General features: G+C 37.4%; 1 long non-coding RNA gene across 1 annotated transcript; it reads right to left on the reverse strand.

Annotated features, from left to right (window-relative positions):
* Nucleotides 1–4,496, reverse strand: LOC136203264 (uncharacterized). Its single transcript, XR_010674761.1, has 3 exons — nt 1,034–4,496; nt 665–760; nt 1–422 (listed from the first exon to the last, which is right to left on the reverse strand). It is a non-coding gene; the product is annotated as an uncharacterized lncRNA (long non-coding RNA).
* Nucleotides 4,497–6,275: the final 1,779 nt, after the last annotated feature.

Below are 6,275 nucleotides of genomic sequence, written 5' to 3' on the forward strand. Positions count from 1 at the left end.
TCTATTAAGTAGTCAAAGTATAGAAATCTCCAAAGAATAGAGTTAAATACCAAAGAAATTGTGCACATCAGCGAAAAGATGATGTTTATAGGAAAGAGGGAGTTGAGGTGTTAGCAACATGAGTAAAAGCCAACAGAGAAATACAGCTTCCCACATCCAGTGTATTTTTCCTCTTTCTATTTCTACCTGTTTACTATTACCAATAAAGGATGTGAAGATGTGAAGTTATGCCTGTGGAAATATTTGCTACTGCATTTTCCAATCCTTCAAAGTGACTCGATAAAGAGAAATAGGGCCAGTCAAGTTCGTGAGCTCCGTCGCAACTCCAAGTGAGCATCCAAGGTCAAAGGGGACGGAGACTATGCTCTTCCATTAATAGGTTCACTATGGTTCTGATTGCAAAGGTTTTCACATATTAACACCTGATTGTAAAAGGTATTCTATTAGAAGTCAAAACTATATATCCATTTGCTGCATTTAAAACTATCTACACAGTTATCATATATATTTTTTCTTTTCATTTATGTTTGGAAGCCTAAAATGTCTTACATATAGATAAAAAAATTTGCAATCAAATATATGCAGCTCAAGTTTCCCTATGTGGATGTAATTAACAATAATACTACTTTAATGACAGTGCAGTATATACTTCCCAATCACTAACCTTTTGAATAAATAAGCCAAGTGAATGAGCATTTTAATAAGAGAGGGCCTGCATTATCTTGCCGTCAGTAGCCATGTAAAGGAGAAGCAAGGTCCTCTGAATTAGAGAAACTACAGAGTATTAGAATCTGTTGGCTTTAAGGTGACTGTTTCATGCTACCATGTGAAAACCAACTGTTTTAGTATCGGATATGTTTCAAACAGTTGAAAATCAAATAATGCATCTAACAAGTCCAGCAAATGAGACTTAACCTCACTAAGCTTGTTTCTCAACTGGTGTGCAATGTCATACTACTAGCACATACTACAATTTCATAGCACCCAGCCAACATAATTTTGCCAGAATAACAATAATCGAGAAGCCAACTACCTGTTTTACTCTGAAAAATCTCCGAAATTTGAAAGCAACTTATCAAACCTGGCCTCGAGTTGCTAAGTCCAACTTGCAGTGGTTTCATTGGCTGAAATTATAATATCATTAGCTTCTTAGATTGCAAAAAGTTTGGTAAATAAAATTGCTCCTTATTATGAATTGCCAAAATCAGAATTGTAACGTTAGATAACAATGATTCACACCAATCATTGAGTTAGAATATCCAGTGGAAATCTAAATTAATAGAAACATAAAGAATTGCAAAAAGATATTCAATGAGCATTATATAGAGTACCATAAAATAATAAAAATAAGCTAATAAAACAAACAAATAAAATGTCAAGACTTAAGAACAGTCTGCTGACGAAACAGAAACAGCCTTCAGAATAAGACAAACAGTCTATACGAAAAGACAAATATAGCACAAGCAGACAAACTCCTCATAAAAGACAATTGTTCAACTTTCTATGTGCTACAAAGGACACATGAAACAAACTATTGTTCAGATTTTATTAAATCAGCCTTGAAACTCCAAATTTCTCAATATATGCCTCATGTGACCTCTCCTTCTCTCTCCTTTTTTTTTACTGCTTTTGACTCTACCTTGAGAAAAAACAGACACACAAGAGAACAACCTGCACATATAAGGCAATTTATAAGACTTTATGGATAATAATTGGTTCATTTTGGTTCTAATTTGAGTCTAAAATCCATAAATATACATGTATAAATTGCACTTATCAAACACCCCCAAAATAGACCTTGCTTGTCCTCAAGCAAAAAGAAAGGTGAAGGTAAGAGATGGATGGATATGTTTCTCAATCACAAAGCTACCAGCAAAAATTGATATAAGGATCCATTGGGTGTTGAAAAACTTCCAATCAACAGAAGGATGTCAAGAAGCTAAGCATCGAATGTACATTATTTTCAAAGTGGCACTGATGAATCAATTTATTTCCAAGCAACGTAATAAAATAAAGTCCTAGCTAAGTTTTAACAATGCACAAAGACCTTGGATCCTCACTGACTGAATTTCACTCTTCTCACTTGGTGTTTGGGTGAGGTGTTTTGTCACACAATCAGCCAAAACATGGGGACACTAGATGCCATAGGCTTGCACATCGGTCCAAACTCTGCTACTTGCCTTGAGAAAGAGGTTCTCTTAGAAGGGCTTGAGGTGGTTTTGGTTCTGTTAGATTTTGATAGCAAGATGATTTTTGGCTTGATTTGGTGATGTTTGAAAGATTAACACTAGGATTTTGAGGATTCGATTTTTTTTCTTCTAGCAGAAAGTTCAATTAATCACCAAAGTGAAAATTTTAGCAATATGCCTTCAAAAATTAGACTTTTTAACTCAGGCAAGAAACTTTGTTAGGGCTACCATGGCAAGTTCTGGACTCAATGCGTCATGCATGCCCACTCAACAAGAAAAGAGCAATTGCGAATGGTAAACTCACATGATTATGGGTTTTTATCCTACATCATTTAAGTGCAAAGTTTAAACAGAGCCACAGCCAAATCTCAAGGTGCATAGGGTTCAAAAGATTTAGGCAGCCACTAAGCTTTAAAGTTCTGTTCTTAGACTTGAACTCATTGAAATCCTAAATGACTAGATTTAACTCAAACCTATAGGATACCTTAAACATTTACCTTAAGCTCTGTAACTTTGAAGTGGAACATGGTGGTGGTTAGGTTGGCACAAGTGGTAACAAAGTATGTGGTAATTTACACAGGTGTGACATAAAGTGTTTCAAGACAACATCTTTCGAGGACAATCACAATTTCAAAAAAGAAGGTGAACTTTAGGGGGACCCCAAAATAAGTGTTAAAGCTATTTTGTTGATCTGCACTACGGGTCCAAAACCAGGGGACCCCAAAATAGGCTTCCAAAGTACCATGTGATTAAACAAAATCAATTCAGGAGGGTCCAAAACTAGAGGACCCCCCAAAATAAACATCAACCATAATCACACAATGTTTAAGGTGTTCAACAAAACAACAAAAGTTTGAATGAAAACAGCTGCATTTTGCATGCTGAAACACCCCCAAAATAAGATCAGCATTGTCCTCAGTACTAAAGATAACAAAAGATAGAGAGTATATACCATGTTCTGCATATGCAATCAAAGAGAGTAGAGTTAGAGACATTACAAGAGGAGATAGAGATTGGTCAGGCATGGATTTCAATTCATTTGTTTAGTTAGTGAGGAGAGTTGTTATCTTCCCTAACATTTCAGGTGCATGACTGGATTGTGCGTGTGTCTTTTTCAGTACAAGTTCAAAAGAGGGGCTACGGCTATAGCTTTCAGTGTTTTCAACATGAGGGGTTGCCTTCTCCTCTATCAACAGCTTGGGCTCAGCCTTTTGATATGCATAAATTTCCTCTATAGCCTTTATTTGCTCACTTAGCTTATCCAAATATTCCAGTACCCGGTGCATAGACAAGTTGGCAGCATCTGAGCATAAGACATCATCATCAAACAGACTTCTCTTTGGTTCAGGGTCTCAGTAGACACTTTACTCTTCAGAGTTGATTCTCTGATCTTTCTCTTACCAGTCTTCTCAGCCTTTGCCTCCTCCTTAAATTCATTAGTGATAATCGCCCATGATTTTCCATGTCTTCTTCAAATGTCAAGTTTGCTCGTCGAACATGCAGTCAAATGGCTCCATTCGTCAAGCTACCATCAACATGTGCACTGAAGGATTAAACATCCCCATCCCCCTAGACAACTTAGTTATCGGAGGCCCACACAAAATGTAACTCGAGCTTCTTTGTTCTTGCCTGGCTAAATGTAGCCCAAGCCAAAACCCCACATTGATCCGCTTCTTGTTGACCATACACCATAGCACAAACAGGTCATTGGTAGGCATATTGATTTGATTGTACCTAGCAAACAGGCTAGTGTCCAGGTATTTTTTTTGCAGGAAACGCACTTTATGGTAATAACCACATACTTAAGCAAAACAACAAAATCATGCAATTTTAATGAAACAGAGCAAGAGTAGATAATACTCATCTCATATATTGTAATTTAGAGAGACAAAACCAGTCTCTGAATTATACACATAGCCCCAGGAAAAAACTAATGAGTTGAATTATTCTAGATACATGTATGGTGTTCCTATCCTAACTATTTGGTCGGAAGAAGATTAGAATGGGACGACATTTGTCTTCAGTTTGAGGTATGAAAATTATCCCTTTTAATAGGGACATCATCATCTTTATCATTCCCTGTAGACTCTATAGATTTATTGAGTCTTCATTTCAATCATAAAAAGTTTTTTAGTCATCATAGTTCTTTTCTGTTTTAGTTTGGAGCTTAGATGGTGTTGATTTACCTATGAAACATAATGTGTCACTTTGGCATAAGAGGTTAGGCCATATGCACAGAGTGGAGTTTCTCCCTTTTTCAAGCTAAGCGGAATGCTCATATGTGATATTTTTTTATACAAAACAATCCAAAAACTTATTTTGCTCTAAATTGATTCAATCAACGTGAACTTTTATATTACTATATTGATTTTTACGACCATTTAGAAAGAAACCTCTAATTGGTAATTTGATTATCCTCAATTGAGTCTATTTAGAAGATTTAAACTGAAAATGGCACAGAACTTCTTAAGGCAGCTATCAAGTTTGTTTTAGAACAGTACCCTATTTTCCATCAATGAACTTTTGTGGATATTCCTACCAAAATGGCATATTATAAATAGTACTTGCCATGTAACCTCAACTATTTGGTTCAGATTCTCTCCCACCATTTCCTTACAACTGTTACCAAACCAAGCATTTCCTTCCCAAGATCAAAGTAGAGTGAAATTGTACAAACAGAATATAGGACCAAGAAAAAAAATCCCTAAACCCATTAATAATCAAAGCAAACCCATTTAAAATTAAAGCAAACAAAGTCAAGATTAAGAAGTTCATGCACTAATGTGAAGTAAAATCAGGCGCTTAATGTCAAAGAGAGCTCCAAATGCAAATGTTGTCATCCAAATCTCAATCCATCTAAAAGAGTAAGAGAGATAAATATTCTACCTGAGTAACGAGGGCTGGTGACTGAAAGATGGACAGAGAAAGAAAGAGGGGTCGTACCGCTTGTTTCATGCTCGGCGCTGGCCATGTCTATGCATCTATTAAAGCATCAAACAATTTCATTGAAATTAAAAACTAAAAGATACCTGAGCTTCGGTGGTGAACGGAGCAGCACCACGGAATTAGAAGAGGAGACAAAGCAGAGGAGAAGAAAAGATTAAGTTGGAGATTCTTTCTTCCATTAATGTGGCTAGGTCTAAAAAGTTAGAGGATGGATAAAGAGAAATCTGGAGGATATCAACGATGAAGTCGAGTGGCTGCCTATGGTGGTGAACGGTAGAAGCCGTTGTAGGGGAGGAGGTGGGTTACTCTTCGTGATGGTGTGAATGTCCAGATTAGATGAAGCAATGGAGAACCACAATCTGGCGCAAAGTGAAAATTTGGGGGGAACCCTAACCCTTGAAAAATTGGGGAAAAAATGGGGGGAAGGGAAGGGCGGTAGAAGGAGGAGTACTGAAAATGAGTAAATAATGAGCGGGTAAATTTTAATGAATTGAAAAAAAACATATTTTAGTCAATAATAGTTGAGATGTATATTTCCACTCATTAAATATATTAAGAACTTACTTTTAATGAGCGTATTTTTAATCCACATTAAATTCTAGTCATTAAAACCTCTTTTTCTTGTAGTGTCACTCTTACCCGACCCGATATCTCGTACGCAATTCAACAGATATGCTTGTTCATGCACAACCCAAAAACTACACACATGCCTGCTCTTAAACGCATCCTCAGGTATGTTCAGGGCACTCTTGACTTTGGCCTCACACTTCTAGCATCCTCTCCCGCTCAATTGGTCTCCTACACGGATGCCGATTGGGCAGGCTGTCCCGACACTCGCCGATCAACATCAGGCTACTGTGTATTCCTAGGGGACAATCTAATCTCTTGGTCCGCCAAACGATAGCCAACACTGTCCCGATCCAGTGCAGAGGCCGAATATCGCGGCGTTGCCAACGTCGTGTCAGAAACACGCTGGATACGCAATCTGCTTTTAGAACTTAGCTGTCCGATTCAGAAATCTTCAATAGTGTACTGTGACAATATCAGCACCGTGTATCTCACAGCCAACCCGGTTCAGCATCACTGCACTACGCATGTGGAAATGGACATTCACTTTGTCCGAGAACGAGTTGCAAAAGG

Source organism: Euphorbia lathyris, chromosome 8 (genome assembly GCF_963576675.1).
Source record: "Euphorbia lathyris chromosome 8, ddEupLath1.1, whole genome shotgun sequence".
NCBI classification, from domain to species: Eukaryota; Viridiplantae; Streptophyta; class Magnoliopsida; order Malpighiales; family Euphorbiaceae; genus Euphorbia; species Euphorbia lathyris.